The sequence below is a fragment of the Ambystoma mexicanum genome, chromosome 6q (assembly GCF_040938575.1).
Source record: "Ambystoma mexicanum isolate Mex_15411 chromosome 6q, UKY_AmexF1_1, whole genome shotgun sequence".
In the NCBI taxonomy this organism is placed as follows: Eukaryota; Metazoa; Chordata; class Amphibia; order Caudata; family Ambystomatidae; genus Ambystoma; species Ambystoma mexicanum.
In genome coordinates, this window is record NC_090937.1 from 817,471,603 (window position 1) to 817,488,908 (window position 17,306).

Genomic DNA, 17,306 nt, shown 5'->3' on the forward strand with positions numbered 1-17,306 from the left:
GGTGCAGATCTCTAGCTCTACTGAATGGTCCACAACTACCTTGGGCATTGATTGTCCATGCATCTCTCCTGCGGTAAAAGCAGATATTGTAGATACTGGAAGCGGGTTAGTACTGGATAATTAATCTTTTAGTTCTCCTAATTGATGTAGAGGAACAGCAGTCCAGGAAGGTTTCACCAGGAGCCCCAAGATTCTAATATGGTTGCTCCATTGTACATTTCCCCAGCAGTGTCGCTATCCTGGCTGTAGTGTAACTGAAATTCCAGGTTAGCAAAAAGAACGCAGAGACAATGATTATCCAGAATTCTTTATATTCTCTCTAACCACAGCAAGAACGACATTCTGACACAGAATTAGAACCCTGAACAATTTCTGAATAAGACAAAGAAACACTGCAAATACTGCCAGTTCGGCTCAGAACATAAGAAGGAATATGTAAATAGCTACATTGGAATCCCCATAAAAAGAAACATAGTTCAAAATGACAATAGTGGCAAAAATCATGTCCACCGGCGAGAAAGCAACACCAGGGACAACTTCTTATCGAAGACCAAACAGCAGGAGGCTGTGCCGCTGAGCCCGGAGCTGCAACAAAAGAAAACAAGGATTGTAGAGGCAAAGACACAGTGAAAAGGTATCAGTTATATGCACACTGAAAGATCGTTGTTGCTATATAGAGCGACAACCAAACGTGTTCCCTGGGACGGAGAGTATTACCCTCGTGATGCTTAAGAAAATGTACATTTATGACGTTTAATAAATGAGAATGAGACCGATGCTTTCAACTTAGTCATGTTGCTAACATACTTTTATTTTAAGAAAATTAGTGCTTTATTTGACACACCGCCCCCTCTATTTTCCCTGGGGAGCTACCACTATACCCTCATCGATCTCCACTTCCCACCCACTCTAATTAATCAATTTTCAAGATTGCAGATTTGTTGATCATTTCGTAATTGTTTTATAGCTTAATTCAAGTCTCCCATGCACATACTTTTTTTGTTTACTGAAAGCTGACGGGGGCGCTGAAACAAGATCAAATACTTTTTTTGATCGTCAGTCCGAGATCTGACACCTGCCCCTTAACATGTATTCTTTAAGGGAAAACCGAAAATATAACTTGGGATAGTGAATAATGGAAGGTTATGAACAACAACAAACGTCACACCCAGGGCTTTAAGTGGGCCCGGGATAGCCGGGACAGAGCCCCAGCAGGCTAAGAGAAATAGTTCTGAGACGGGGCCCTCCCGGGGATCCCTAATGTCCCCTGGCAGCCCCAGCTGATGAGACCCTAGAGGCCAAGGCTTTTTTTTAATAACGCCTGAAGCGCTCGCACATTATCTAAAGCCTGAAGCCTTGACTCATGTGTGAGAGCTTCAGGCTTTAGAAAACAAGTCCTTTCTCCATAATGGTGGTGCTGGCACATGCAAGGCATCCCGTTGACCAAGAGATGCCAGTGGGCTGGCACCACCATTATGGAAGAAAAGGTAAGACTGCTGGAAGCAGAGGCCTTTTTTTTGTAAAGCCTGAAGCTCTCGCTAATTCACAGGAGCTTCAGGCTTTATGAAAAAAGGCCCCAGCTTCCAGCTGCCTCACCTTTTCAACCTTAGTGGTTGATCAACACCTTGGCAGGCCACCATTTAAGAGATGCTTAGTTAAAGGAATACCTCCTTTAAGGTTGAAAACATGTAGTGCTATACCCACCAGGCATTCCTTTTATATAAAGGATGCAGGGATCATCATTCTCTCAACCTATGGAGCGAGGGAGAAGATCCCTGCAAAGGGATGGCTGGCAGGGGTTACAACCATTAAAGAAAAAAACAGGTTGTGTCGACCCCGCTAGGCATACCTTTACTTAAGAGTTGCAGAGATCAGCACCCTCTTCCCTGGGTAGGGGGCGGGGGGGAAAGGCTGCTGATCTCTGGAAAGCTCTGTCTGGCGGAGGCGCCTGAAGGCCATTAACCGGGTCTCATTAATGGGGTGTGGCCTTACATGACGGTAGGCAACCCCTGCCATTAGGCCACACACCCTTGATTTTTTTTTTTTTAAATGTATTTTATTGGCATTTGTACAAATACATATGCTTGGGTAGTCAACAAATAATAACATAACAAACAAACAAACAAACAAACAAACAGTTAACCAACACAGTCTTCGTAGTGCGATATATTGTTCTTGACAATGTAGGTAAGGAGGGGGGCCGGTATCCAGCATTTCAAAAGTCACGAGGGGTTGAGTTTCAGGGGTTGTCAACCCTGGGATAATTCTCAGTCAAATCGCTGATAGGGGTGTGTTCTCAGTGGGGTTTATGGTCCGCGGCGTACTGTATGTCGCGCAGCAGGGCCTTCCATGATTCTAGGGTGTTGTTGGCATTATCGCCGCCTGAGTTGGTTCCATCTTGCCAGGCTCTGGTCTCAGCTTCTGTCCATCTTTCCAGGTCTTTAAGCCATCGTTCCTGTCTCGGGCCCCCTGGTGATTTCCATGCCATCGCTATGGATCTTTTTGCAAGAATGCAGGCTAAATCCATTAGTTTGACCAGGTGCTTGTATTTTCTCAGTCTGGGATGAGCTCCCAATAAGCATTCCTTTGGGTGCCATTCATATCTTGTTAGCCCCGCATTTGTGCAGGTGCTTTTCACCATGGACCAGAATTTCGCCATTTTGATGCAAGTCCAGAACATGTGGATCATGTCAGCATTGTTATTTCCGCACCAGGGGCACTCCGGAGATGCTTGTTTATTGAAGGTGGCAACTCTTAGTGGGGTCATGTACGTTCTATATAAAACGTTTAGTTGGACTTGTTTGAATCTACTGTTTCTTGACACCTCTTTGGGGTATAGCAGTATTCGCTCCCATTCACTATCGGATAGTGTGATTTCCAATTCGGCTTCCCATTTTTGCCTCAGCGATGCGCTTTTTGGATTGGATCTGTCGTTCAGTTTGTTGTATAAGCGGGAGACCGGTTTCCAGCCGTCTGCTAGGTCATACATTTCTTGGGGGAGGGGATCTGGAGTGGGTTCTTCTGGCCAGACAGTCCATTGTGTTCTGGCCGTCTTCTTAAGGCGGTGGTACCACAAAAATTGGCCACTCGTGATTCCTTCATTAGCTTGTAGCGATTCAAGTTCTCTGAATATACCTTCTTCAAACATGTTCCCGCATGTGTAAATTCTGGCTCTTTCCCATTTTCTGGCTGTCGGAAGGTCCGTCTGGGTTTTGCAGGCGTCCATCAGGATGGGATTATTGGGATTGTAGGGGTGTTTCAGTTGTCAAAGGAAGCCAGTTCTAGCCCATATCTGCCTGCCCAGGGTAGCAATAATGGGGACTTCGGATGATTGCTTCGTCGGATTCCAAAGCATTTCTTTGGGAAATAGCTTGGAGGTTGCTTGTCGCAGTAGTCCAACTTTGGGAGACGGGTCATTGGAAGGGCCATTTCGTCACATGGCTGAGTTGTGCAGCTAGATAGTACCTTTGGAGGTCTCGTAGTTGTATCCCTCCTTCCTTGTACGGGAGCGTAAGCGTGGGTAAGGAAAGCTTGTGTCTGGATGACCTTCATATGAAGTCCTTGATCAAAGATTCCAGTTTTCTGAAGAAAGGAGGTCTGCTGTAGTAGCAGATGTTCACAAAGTAGTATACAAATCGGGGGAGAACTATCATTTTGACTATTGCTGCTCTGCCCATCACTGCGAGCTGTAGCTTTGACCAAAAGTTCATGGATTTGTGAAGGCCTCTTACTGCATTTTCCGTGTTATATTCATGCGTGAGTGCAGGGGTGTGACTCACGTCTACTCCTAGGTACCTAAACCTCTCCAGTTGCCATTGTATCCCGACGTCTGGTAAATCGGACTTGTCCAAGTTCCTGAGTCTAGCTAGTGGGAACGCACAGGATTTTAGCTTGCTGAATGTTATCCCGGAGTATCGAGCATAATTATCTAGGATGTCTAAACCAACTTGTGCATTAAGCTGAGGGTCTTTCAGGTACAGGAGAACATCGTCCGCGTACAAGGATATTATGAAGTGATCACTGCCCAGCCTGATGCCCGCGTCGAAGTTCTGTTTCCTGAAGTAGGCGGCTACTGGTTCCAGGCCTAGAATGTATAACATCGGGGACAGCGGGCATCCCTGCCTGGTGTCCCGCTGTATCGCCCAAGCTTTGGACACTGTTCCTCCGGTCTTTACTCTCGCTACCGGTGAGTTGTACAACACCTCGACCCATCTCACAAAGCCCTCGCCAATGCCTAACTCCCTTAACACCTCGAACAGCCATTCCCAGTAGATGGAATCAAAGGCTTTTAAGGCATCTAGCGATAGCACCGCTAGATCTTCGTCTCTATCATAGGTCTCTGCCATGATGTGCTGGAGTCTCCTCAGGTTTGCCGTGGTATTGCGTCCTGGAACGAAGCCGTTCTGGTCCTCATGAATCAGGGTTCCCAACAACCTCGCCAGCCTCTTGGCCAGGATCATGGTCAGGATCTTGTAGTCGTAGTTTAGCATTGCAATTGGGCGGTATGAGTCACAGTTGTCACTAGGTTTGTTGGGCTTAAGTATAGGGATGATAATTGTTTCTTTCATGGAGTTGGGTAGGATTCCATTTTCGAATGCCTCCATATACACCTCATGTAGTATCGGGGTGAGGGTCGCTTCATATGCTTTATAAAATTCTGGCGGAAGCCCGTCACTCCCGGGGGCCTTGCATGTAGCTAGTGATCTGATCGCCTCCGTCACGTCTTTTGCAGTGATTTCCGCATCCAATAGCTCTCTTTGGTCTTCCGTCAATCTTGGGAGCTCAATCTCCTCCACGGTAGCTCTTATGTCCTCCACCGGTGTTTTAGTGTCATGTGCGTACAGTTTAGAGTAGAAATCCGCAAAGGCGCAGTTGATATCCTGTTGCGTCCTGTGGGTTGTCCCCCTTTCATCTGTTATCTGAGTTGGGAGGTGTCTTGGGAACTCGCGTTTACATAGCCAGGCCAACATTCTACCAGGCTTGTCTGCTTCTTTGTGTGCCTTAGTTATATAAGTTGTGTACTCGAATTTAGAAAGTCTATTCCAGGCAGAAAGAAATTCCTCCCAGGTTCTTTTTAGTTCTGTCTCAGTGTCCGGTGTGGCGTCGATTCCGGACTCCAGGTGTGTAATCTTGTTTTACAGATCCTCCAGTTCCGATTTCAGATGTCTATGGATGCCACCTGCTCCGGATATGACCTCTCCACGTGTCACTACTTTCATGGCTTCCCATAGCGTGCTCCAAATGTCACGGAGCCTTGGTTGATGTCTAGGTAGTCTTCCAGCTTGGTACCAAGTTCCTCCTTAAATGCATGGTGAGTGAGTGCTGCCGGTGACATTCTCCACAACGGGATCAGTGGTCTGGGTCCTCTGAGTGTCCATTGCATAACCAGCGGAGAGTGGTCTGATATAGTTCTGCCTAGATACATTGTGGATTCCACCTGTTGAGCTAGTTCACGTCTGTCAAGAAATCAGCGTCTGCTTCACGTCCCTTCAAGCGTTGTGGCAGAACTACACGTTCCACAACCCCAAATCATACGGAGCCGAAGCACTTCCAGCGGATCAAACAACGTTGGGGATTGCCATGGAGACGTTGGTTGCCTGAGCACGCTCGCGCACGATTGCGGCGTGACTATGTTTCACGCAGGGTCACGTGATTGCTTTAAATCTCCACCCGGTAGTCGGAACGCTGCTTCTGAATGTACGATTTTTGGAGCTCACCACCTTGTCCTCGTATACCTATATTGTACCCTGTTTTGTCCCTCGGATTGTTATTGCATATTCCCTTGAACTCGGAACGAACGACCTGGATTCTTGTCTAACATTTCTGGATTTGGCGTATTGGATTCTTTCTGCACTTTGAACTTTGCTTTGGACTTTCTACTCGGAGAACTTTTCTTTGGTACTTGCCATAAGGAATTGGGATTATTATTTTTGGACCTCTATTAGGCGTCCTTGTGCCGTCGGGTATAGGTTTAGGTTTGGATTGTCCTTCCCCTGGAACTGGCATCATCAGATGGACTTCTATTAAGACAGCATTTAACCGTCCAACATTGAATCAACATCGAATCAGTTCTCCTGGTTTTCCTGGTCCTTCACGTTGCTTGGCTTGCTTTACGTGAGTACATGTTTTGGATCTAATTTATCTTCAAATATCACGTTTACTAAGTTCTGAAGTATTGAATACTATAGGCGATTCCCCTTCCAATAAATAGTTCGTTGTTCTCTTGGAAGTTACATTGTCTAGAAGTTTTACGACTTGTGGCATTCTACGGAATCTGTTACCACCAAGCTCATTGTGGGTGGTTCTCACATATTCAGAAGCCTTATATCCATAATATGGAAACTGCCGATGATCCGTTGGCAGCTATGGTTCAGTTGGTTGCCGGTCTACGCGCAGACATGACTGCGGCTCATGATGCCACCCAGCGCCGGATCGACGCCCTTCAGGCCGGGTTGCAGGCGAGTGATGGTGCTGGTGCTGTTCCTTCTGGTTCTGCCTTTGGAGCGGGCGTTCCTCGACAGGGGAATGCGCCCGTGTACATGACGGCCCAGTTCCCATTGGCCCCTCCGGAACGTTTTGTGGGGGATCCTAAGACGTTCCGCACCTTCATCAATCAATGTAGACTGCATTTCTTGTGCCGTCCTACATCTTTCCCTGATGCCACTACCAAGGCGGCTTTTGTCTTGTCCTACCTTGGGGGTACCGCAGCGGTCTGGGCTAACCCATTACTGGAACAAGGGAGTCATCTTTTGTATGATTGTGATGCTCTCATATCAGCTATGTCTCGTGTCTTTGACACTCGGTATAAATCCCAAGCTTCAGATTTGGAACTGCTCTCTTTACAACAAAAGGATTTGCCCTTGCTGTCCTATCTAGCCAAGTTCAACCAATTGGTCGCAGAGACGGATTGGCCTGAGGCAAAGAAAGGGGCTCTGTTTTACAAAGGGCTTTCAGACTCTCTCAAGGATGTTTTGTCCTCTGTCCCAGTGATTCCCACTGCGTTCTCAGAATTGGTAGATCTAGTCCTGCAAATAGACGCACGGAGGGCAGAACGCAAAGGGGAAAGGAGTCTGGTTCCCTATCCTACACCAGTAGCCACGGAGCAGAGTCATACTTCGCCCGAGCCTATGCAGATAGGTACTCTTAGAGCTCCACTCTCGTCTGAAGAAAGAGAGCATCGTAGAAAGAACAAATTGTGTTATTACTGCGGCTCCTCGGAACATTTCCTGGGACAGTGTTCTAAAAAACCACGAAAACAGGGAAACTCCAAAGCTCGGCAATAGAGAGAGCCCCGTTGTCGAGTCCCGCAAATACGGGCTCTAATACCATGGTTTTGTTTCCCATATCTGTTGAAGTCTGTGCCTCTTCCATGGTTTCTTGTATGGCGGATGCTATATTGGATTCAGGGGCTACTGGGAATTATGCTGACAGCCAGTTTGTTAAGAGTCTTGGTATTCCTCTTATTCCCAAGTCTTCGCCGGAACTGGTCAATGCTGTTGATGGCACCACCTTGTTATCTGGTCTGGTCACCGAACAAACGGTAGATCTCATCATGACTACCTCTTCTGGGCACACTGAGACCATAGCCTTTGACGTTATTTCAGCACCTCAGTTCAAGTTAATCCTTGGACTACCCTGGCTAAGAAGGCATAATCCGTTAGTGGATTGGGCTAAATGGACGGTTTCTTTTTGGTCTCAATACTGTGCTAATTCTTGTGGGATAGCAGGATCCCTGTCTTCGGGACCCAGTACTCATCTCTTGGATTCCGCTCTGGTTATTGGAGCAGTCATGAATACAGTGTTACCTGGGGAGTACCGAGACTTCAAAGATGTATTTGACAAGCGAGGTGCAGAGATCCTCCCACCACATCGTCAGTATGACTGTCCTATTGATCTGGTTCCAAATGCCGATATACCATCTGGTCGCATCTATTCGTTGACCCACAAGGAGGATGTAGTGCTCAAGGAGTATCTGGACAAGTCGCTGGCTTCAGGCTTCATCAGACCATCACGTTCTCCAGCGGCATCGCCTCCTTTTTTTGTTCCAAAGAAAGAAGGCGAGTTGCGCCCATGTATTGACTACCGTGCATTGAACGCTGTCACCATCCGTAACCAATATCCAATACCACTCATCTCGGTTCTTCTGGACCAGTTGGGCTCTTCTACCATCTTCACCAAACTGGATTTGCGGGGCGCTTATAATTTGGTCAGAATACGGAAGGGGGATGAGTGGAAGACGGCGTTTAAGACCAAACATGGCCTGTATGAGTACTTAGTTATGCCCTTTGGGTTGTGCAATGCACCAGCTACATTCCAGTTTTTTATTAATGATGTCTTCAGTGATTTACTCGACCAATATGTCATCGTATATCTCGATGATATCCTGATCTACTCTCCAGACTATGAGACTCATGTACAACATGTTTCTACGGTATTACAAAGGCTCAGAGACCATCATCTCTATGCAAAACTAGAAAAGTGCATTTTCCATGCCCAGCGTGTGGAATTCCTAGGATACGACATCACGAATCAGGGAGTCGGCATGAGTGATATCAAAGTAAGGGCTGTATTGGACTGGCCAGCTCCTACGTCTGTTAAATCCTTGCAGTCCTTTTTAGGGTTTGCGAACTTTTACAGACGTTTTATACGCTCATTTTCTGCTATAGTGGTTCCTTTGACTGCCCTTACTAGTCCTAAGAATGGTTTCAAGCGGACGGCTGAAGCACAAGTATCCTTTGAAAGTCTCAAGACAGCGTTCACCACCGCACCAGTCCTCCAACATCCTAACCCTTTATTGCCATTCTATGTGGAGGCTGATGCTTCTGATCAAGCGGTTGGGGCAGTTTTGTCTCAGTTTTGCAAAGATACAGGTTTCCTTCATCCTGTGGCGTTTCATTCCAGGAAACTTACCAAATATGAAGTTAACTATACCATCACCGAGCGTGAACTATTGTCCATACGTGACGCTTTTAAGGTATGGCGACATCATCTTCTGGGTACTGCTGTTCCAGTACAGGTCTACACTGATCATCGCAATCTGCTGGCCTTGCAGTCAGTGAAATGTACCACGGCCAGGCATGCCAGGTGGCACGAATTCTTTTCGCAATTCAATTTCCAGATCACATTCCGTCCTGGGGCTCTACATTCTAAGGCAGACGCTCTCTCAAGGAGGGATGGGAATGACTCATCCTCCAGGGAATTTGGTGGTCTATTATTGCCTAATCAGGTAATATGTTCTTGTACCTTGAATCCATCACTACAGGAATCCATTAGAGAATGGGTTTCGGAGAATCCTTCAGAGATTGAGAAACTGAATATGACAATAATCAACTCTTTGCCTTATGTCAAAGATCGTCTTTATCTTCCAGATGTTGATTCCAGACAAACTGCCTTACATTGGAGTCATGATTCATTGGTTTCAGCTCATTCTGGTGTACGCAAGACTGTGGAACAACTCAAGAGATGGTGCTGGTGGCCGTCAATGCAGAAGGATGTTTCGAAGTATATCTCTACCTGCGCCGTTTGTGCCCAGTGTAAGTCCTCAACCACAAAACCAGTGGGTTTATTGTGTCCTCTTCCGGTTCCAAGCAAACCTTGGTCCATGGTGTCTATGGATTTCATCACAGAACTCCCGCCCGTTCAGGGGTTTGACACCATATGGGTGGTCATTGATTACTTTTCCAAACTGGCTGTGTTTGTTCCTTGTCAAGGTTTGCCCACGGCTCCGGTTTTGGCGGATCTATTTCTTCGCCATGTTTTCCGTCGTTTTGGTCTTCCGGATATTGTTATATCTGACAGAGGCTCACAGTTTACCTCGCGGTTCTGGAAACATCTTACTACTTCTCTGGGTGTGGACGCAAGGTATTCTTCTGCTTATCATCCGGAAACGGACGGTCAGACGGAACGTCTGAATGCTACATTGGAGCAGTATTTAAGTTGCATTACCATGCAGCTTCAAGAATCATGGTTGTCGGCGTTAGCCACTGCTGAATTTGCGTATAACAATTCAGTCCACACTTCTACTGGTGTTTCTCCTTTCTTTGCCTTGTATGGTTATCATCCCCGTTCTTTGCCATTGGATCCTCCAGTCTTCTCAGACAATCCTGCAGTACAAAACAGTCTCAGAGATATTGCTTCTCTACATCAACAGGTGCATTCCCGATTAAAGGAAGCTCAAGACCGCATTAAGGAATACGCCGATCGGCATAGGTCTCCAGCGCCCGATTACCGTCCTGGTATGTTGGTCTGGCTTTCCACCAAACATCTCCGTATTCCCATGAGGAGTTGTTTAAAACCTAGATACGTTGGTCCGTATCCTATCAAGAATATAATCAATCAGTCTGCTGTAAGACTCGAACTGCCGTATAATTGGAGGATCCATCCAGTTTTTCACGTTTCTCTTCTGAAACCCTGTTCGGAGGGAACCAGGCTCCCCGTTCGTCCGCCTCCGGTCAAGTTACAGGGGGAAGAGGAGTACGAGGTGAAGGCGATTCTAGATTCTAAGGTTTCCCGAGGTGTTCGGTATTTCCTTATTGACTGGAAGGGTTATGGTCCAGAGGATCGTACCTGGGAGCCTGAGTCCAATGTACATGCTCCGATACTCTTGGCTTGTTTCCTGGCCTCTCAGGGGGTGAAGACATCTTTGGGGGAGGATACTGTCAAGAAATCAGCGTCTGCTTCACGTCCCTTCAAGCGTTGTGGCAGAACTACACGTTCCACAACCCCAAATCATACGGAGCCGAAGCACTTCCAGCGGATCAAACAACGTTGGGGATTGCCATGGAGACGTTGGTTGCCTGAGCACGCTCGCGCACGATTGCGGCGTGACTACGTTTCACGCAGGGTCACGTGATTGCTTTAAATCTCCACCCGGTAGTCGGAACGCTGCTTCTGAATGTACGATTTTTGGAGCTCACCACCTTGTCCTCGTATACCTATATTGTACCCTGTTTTGTCCCTCGGATTGTTATTGCATATTCCCTTGAACTCGGAACGAACGACCTGGATTCTTGTCTAACATTTCTGGATTTGGCGTATTGGATTCTTTCTGCACTTTGAACTTTGCTTTGGACTTTCTACTCGGAGAACTTTTCTTTGGTACTTGCCATAAGGAATTGGGATTATTATTTTTGGACCTCTATTAGGCGTCCTCGTGCCGTCGGGTATAGGTTTAGGTTTGGATTGTCCTTCCCCTGGAACTGGCATCATCAGATGGACTTCTATTAAGACAGCATTTAACCGTCCAACATTGAATCAACATCGAATCAGTTCTCCTGGTTTTCCTGGTCCTTCACGTTGCTTGGCTTGCTTTACGTGAGTACATGTTTTGGATCTAATTTATCTTCAAATATCACGTTTACTAAGTTCTGAAGTATTGAATACTATAGGCGATTCCCCTTCCAATAGTTCGTTGTTCTCTTGGAAGTTACATTGTCTAGAAGTTTTACGACTTGTGGCATTCTACTGAATCTGTTACCACCAAGCTCATTGTGGGTGGTTCTCACAACGTCTATGCGCAGATAGTCAATCCTCGTGTGGACCTTGTGTGGGGCCGAGTAATAGCAATAGCTCCTCTCGGTGCGGTGTTGTTCCCTCCAGATGTCCACTAGGTCAAGTTGTTCTATTGTGGTGTTTAGCACATTGGTTGCAGTGTTATTTAGGTGGCAGAGGGGGTCCGATCTGTCCATAACTCTGTTCCTGATGCAATTGAAATCGCCTCCCCATATAAATGCTCCCTCTCTACGGAGAATTATTTTGGTACTTAACATTTTGAGGTGTGAAGGTATTCCGTGTTGTGGTAAGTATGAGTTTACCAGGCATACTGTAGTGCATTCGATAGTTCCCCACATTATTAGGTATCTGCCCTCTTTATCGGCTTCGTAGTCCAGTAGCTGGAAGAGCACGGTCGAGTTTACCCACGTGAATACTCCTCTGGCGAACTTGGAGTAAGGTGCCCCTCTTCCGGTCCCTCCCCACCTCTCGGATAGTTTAGCTGTGGATTCTTCCGTGAGATGGGTCTCTTGAAGCATTGCTATTGAGACCTTTTTCCTGCACAGGTAAGAGTGGATCCGATTCCTTCTCAGATATGTGCCCATTCCCCTCACATTCCACGTCAACACCCTGAGTTGGAATGCCATTGCGTTGGTACTTTGATCTTTTCATTCTGGTCACCCCAGATTTCACGGGGCGGCCACTGCCTCAGGTGGTAAGGTTCTTTGCCTGGGTTCCAGCGTTCTCTCATCTCCGGTCCCAGAGGCCCTCTGGTCCCGTGCCACACCTTCCTTGGCGTTTTGAAGACTGTGTAATTAACAGAATGGTTAACAAAACTTGAACTGGTGCGCCCAGCAACTACATGTTCCTTCTGGTGCTCAGGCGCTCTCGTACCGTCTGGACCCATCCGGATGTCAGGCACGAGTGAGGTCGGTCAGGCAACTGGCCTGTCCTGAACTGTTCGTGGGGGTAGGTGTCAGGCTGAGAGGTCCTGTATCCGCGGAAGCTGCTGAACCCCCGACAATCCCCCTGAGATGTATTTCCCAGAACTAGTTTTCAATACAGCTCTGTAAACTACACCCCAAAGGGAAAGGGGGAATGGGACAACAAAACAACACCAGGCAGACTGCGTCAAGGCTAATCAGTGTTGAACCTGCAGAGGATAAAGAATAACATATACACTTCCTTAATTCACTTACTTAACCTTATGAATGGGAAGTCATTAATCCTTAACTAATAATTGAGAATCCTACCTGGTTCTTCTCTTGAAATTTCTTAGAGAAGTGGATAAGAAGCTGAAAATCTCTCTTACTTGCGATACTTGAAATTCCCAGCAACTTCTTACATTAGGCAAAACTGGAAGTCTTAGTTCTTTGTTTGTATTTTTTCCAACATGCACTGGTAGTTCAATTAGATTGTCTTTAAAATGTTCTTTCTTGTCATTTCAAAACTTTTCAAACTATTTATAATTATCTTGAGTCTTTGAATCCTTGAAGAAGTAGGAAACACGTGCTAACTGCACACGCAGGTTATTTCCATTAAAATTATCGATGAACTTCACATAGAAATCTTCCTGGTTGAAGAACACGCGCAAACGGATGAAGACGCGCGATATAAATAATCCACACGCGCAAAAAATCCACACGCGCAATAATTTACACGCGCAATAGTCCACACGCGCAATAATGTTCTCCTGCGAGACACGCGAAATAAGAACACCCGCGCTATTGAGTTCAAACGCAACGAAGTGATTCTCACGCGCAAAATCACTCGCGATGGAAAAAACACACGCGCACTCTCATGGCACGCGACAAACAGATTCTCGCGCTTTGTACCCCCGCGCTAAAAATCACACGCGCTTTGTATTTCACACGCGCTTTGTACTTCACACGCGCTTTGTACACTCGCGCTAAAAATCACACACGCTTTGTATTTCACACGCGCTTTGTATTTCACACGCGCTTTGTACACTCGCGCTAAAAATCACACGCGCTTTGTATTTCACACGCACTTTATTTTTCACACGCGCTTTGTAGTTCTCACGCAGCGTATAGCTTTTCGCGCAAAGGATCACCCGCGCAATAAAACACACGCGCGTTTAAAATGGCACGAGACCAACCTCTACTCGCACTCGGAATACACACGCTAGAAAGCATGCGCTCACTTGAATACGCACGCGACAGTCAAAATCTCGCGCTAAGGAACACCGCACTGGAAACACAAGCGCACTCCGATAGTTCAATAGTTTTAGTAGAAACACTACTTTTAACGAATTTTCAAGGAGACTGTTATTAAGATGAACAGATTTACAGTAGAAATAAAGTCACTTATCTCCTGAGCGAATTCACAAAGATTTCCTGCTTTTCCTATCTTCAAAACGAATTCCTGCCAGCTGAAGACTTCTCCTGAACCCCCAAGAAAGTAGCCGCTCAACTGCTGAGATCTGAAGGATAAAATCCACCAGGCCTAATACTAAAGCAGGAGCAGCCACTGAACACGTCCTCTCAGATGGGGTTTTGATGATGAAAGGCACAGAGTGACAGTTTTTAGAATGTTCATTGTTGTTCAGCATTGTCTTCCAGCCAATCAGAGCTGTCACTGTGAGGCTCCATCTTGCCTTGGGTCAGAACCAGGATTCTGAATCAACAAGTTAAGGCCTAACCAACTATAATGGAAAACTTCCCACCCATACAAAGCTAATCTGAAAAGGATAATAATAAAAAGGAAACTTGAATAAGAGAAGGAAACCTGACAGTACCCCCCTCCTAATGCCCAGTCTCTGGGCCTATCTTGTGTGGGTTTTTAGCATGAAACTTAGCCACTAAACGGGGGCATGTACATCAACTGAATCTTCCCAAGATCGTTCCTCCGGTCCATATCCCTCCCAATCAATCAAATACTGCAACCTTCCCCTCACTTTCCTAGAATCCAAAATTTGTTTAACCACAAATTCCTCAGATGAATCCTCCAAAATCACAGGGGAAGGTGGTGTTCTGAATCTAGTTCCTGAATAAACTGGTTTTAAAAGACTAACATGAAAAGTAGGATGTACCTTCAACTGCTTGGGTAATTTCAATCGTACTGCCACAGGGTTGATGATTTTCTCTACCTCAAAAGGGCCCACAAATCTTGGACTGAACTTATTCTTCCCTTTAATTTTCAGGTATCGGGTAGAAAGCCAAACTAAGTCTCCCACCTTATATTCAGGTCCAGTTTTTCTTCTCAAATCGGCATACCTCTTATATTTCAACTTATTTTCTCCCAGAACCTTTTTTGCTCTATCCAAGTTATTTTTCATTATCAACAAACGATCTTCCACTCTAGGATTCCCTGAATCTTCCTCCAACACCTCAAAACTCAGAAAACGAGGATGAAACCCATGACCCAACAAGAAAGGGGACATAGAAGTAGCATCTTTTCCACAATTGTTGTAAGAGAATTCTGCCAACCACACCAAATCCACCCATTCCTCTCTAGCTTGTAAATAACACCTTAAAAACTTCTCCAATTCTTGATTTACTCTCTCCACTTGTCCATTACTTTCCGGATGATACCCAGAAGTCAAACTAACTTCCACTCCAAGTTTCTTACAGAAGGCCCTCCAGAATTTTGAAATAAATTGAGATCCCCTGTCAGAGATAACTTGACTTGGGAGTCCATGTAGTCTAACTACACCTTGCAAAAAACTATGAGCCAGTTTTTCCGCGGTAACCTCTCCCTCTATTGGTAAAAAATGTGCTTCTTTAGTAAGAAGATCGACCACAACAAGAATGGTAGTACAACCCTTATCTTGAGGGAGATCAACTATGAAATCCATAGAAATTGTGTGCCAAGGACGAGGAGGAACAGGTAATGGCTCCAATAAACCATGCGGCTTCCCAACTTGACTTTTCTCTTGTGCACAGACTACACAAGTTTTAACAAAATTCAAGGTGTCTTGGCGAATTTTTTTCCCACCAAAAATTCCTTCGAACCAGTTCCAGAGTTTTTCTGAACCCAGGATGTCCTGCTAAAATGGATTCATGACAATTTCTCAAAACCTTTTCTCTCAACTCATCAGTAGGTACATAAAGCTTGTTATCAAAAAAAGGAAGATTGTCTTTCAACTTTCTAGCTGGATCCAGTCTCACCCACTCCTCCATCTTCTGCAAGGACATATTTTGACGAACTTCATTCAAAAAATCAATTTCTTTAATGGCTCCAGCTAACAAAAAACGTTCTGGAGCAATTATAGGTTCTGGTTCTATAATCTCTTTGTCTTCACTTCCAGGAAATTGGCGAGATAACGCATCAGCTTTTTTGTTTTGACTTCCGGGTTTAAAAGTCACAATGAAATCATAATCTGCAAAGAACAAAGACCAACGAAGTTGGCGTGGAGACAAAGTTCTGGCAGATTTTAAAAACAATAAATTTCGATGATCAGTAAGGACCGTTACTGTATGTCTTGCTCCTTTAAGAAAATGTCTCCATTCTTCAAAAGCGGACTTTATTGCTAACAGTTCCCGATCAGCAATTGTGTAGTTCACTTCAGCAGCAGAAAACTTTCTAGAAAAGAATGCAACTGGATGTATTTGACCAGTAGTTTCATTCCTTTGAGAAAGCACCGCCCCCAACGCTAAATTTGAAGCGTCCGCCTCCAAAAAAAAAGGTTTAGAAAGATCTGGATGAATTAGAATTGGACTAGAAGTAAATCTTTGTTTTAACTCTTGAAAAGCCTTTTCTGCTTCAAGGTCCCAGTCAAATGTCACTCCTTTTTTCAAAAGCCTCGTTATAGGAGCAACCAGCCGAGAAAAACCTTCTATAAATCTCCTATAAAAATTGGCAAATCCTAAGAAACTTTGTATTTCCTTAACCTTAGTAGGAGGGGGCCATTCAAGAACGGCTTGCACTTTTTTAGGATTCATTTCTAAACCCTTAGGTGAAATTATAAAACCTAAAAACTCCACAGAATCGGTATGGAATTGACTTTTTTCCAATTTGGCAAACAAATGATTTTCTCGCAACTTTTGTAACACCAAGCGCACATGTTTCTGATGTTGATCTAGGTCAGAAGAGAAAATCAAAATATCATCGATATAAACGACAACAAAAATATCCAAGTATTCTCTAAAAACCTCATCAATGAAAAATTGGAAAGCCGCTGGAGCATTACATAGACCGAATGGCATAACTTGATATTCAAACAGCCCAAATCTGGTCTTAAACGCTGTCTTCCATTCGTCCCCTTCCTGCACACGTACAAGATGGTAAGCTCCTCTCAGATCTAATTTTGAGAAAATATTTGCTCCTTGTATTTGATTAAGCATTTCTGAGATGAGAGGAAGAGGATACCAGTTCTTAATAGTGACTTTGTTAACTGCTCGATAATCTATGCAAGTTCTAAGCGAGCCATCCGGTTTTGGTACAAAAAATAAAGGAGAGGCCGCAGGTGACTTAGAATGACGAATAAATCCTTTGGCCAAATTTTCTGACAAATATTCTTTTAAATAATCATTCTCTTTCTCAGTAAGAGCATATACCCTACTACTAGGCAAAATTGTTCCTGGCTCCAGTTCAATTTTACAATCAAAGGATCTATGGGGTGGTAATTCTCCTGCCACTTTCTCATCAAATACGTCCCAGAAATCTTTGTAACACTGGGGAAGTTGACCCACTACAGCTCCCACATCATGACCTCCAATTCCAGTCTCAGCCAGAAAACTAGACACGGAATTACTTTGTTTTACCTCTTCCTCTAAGAGACTTCCTGAAAAGCAATTCTCTTTACAAAAATCGGATTGCATGTCAATTGTTCTAGCACTCCAATCAATTAGGGG

General features: G+C 45.1%; 1 protein-coding gene across 1 annotated transcript in view; it reads right to left on the reverse strand.

The window, feature by feature from the left end:
* Positions 1 to 296: 296 nt before the first annotated feature.
* The window catches only part of SPMIP2 (sperm microtubule inner protein 2), a 518,362-nt gene continuing 501,352 nt past the window's right edge, over positions 297 to 17,306 (reverse strand). Inside the window, exon 5 of the mRNA XM_069631344.1 lies at positions 297 to 585. The gene's annotated coding sequence lies outside the window, so the exon portion shown is untranslated. The remainder of the gene's footprint in view (positions 586 to 17,306) is intronic.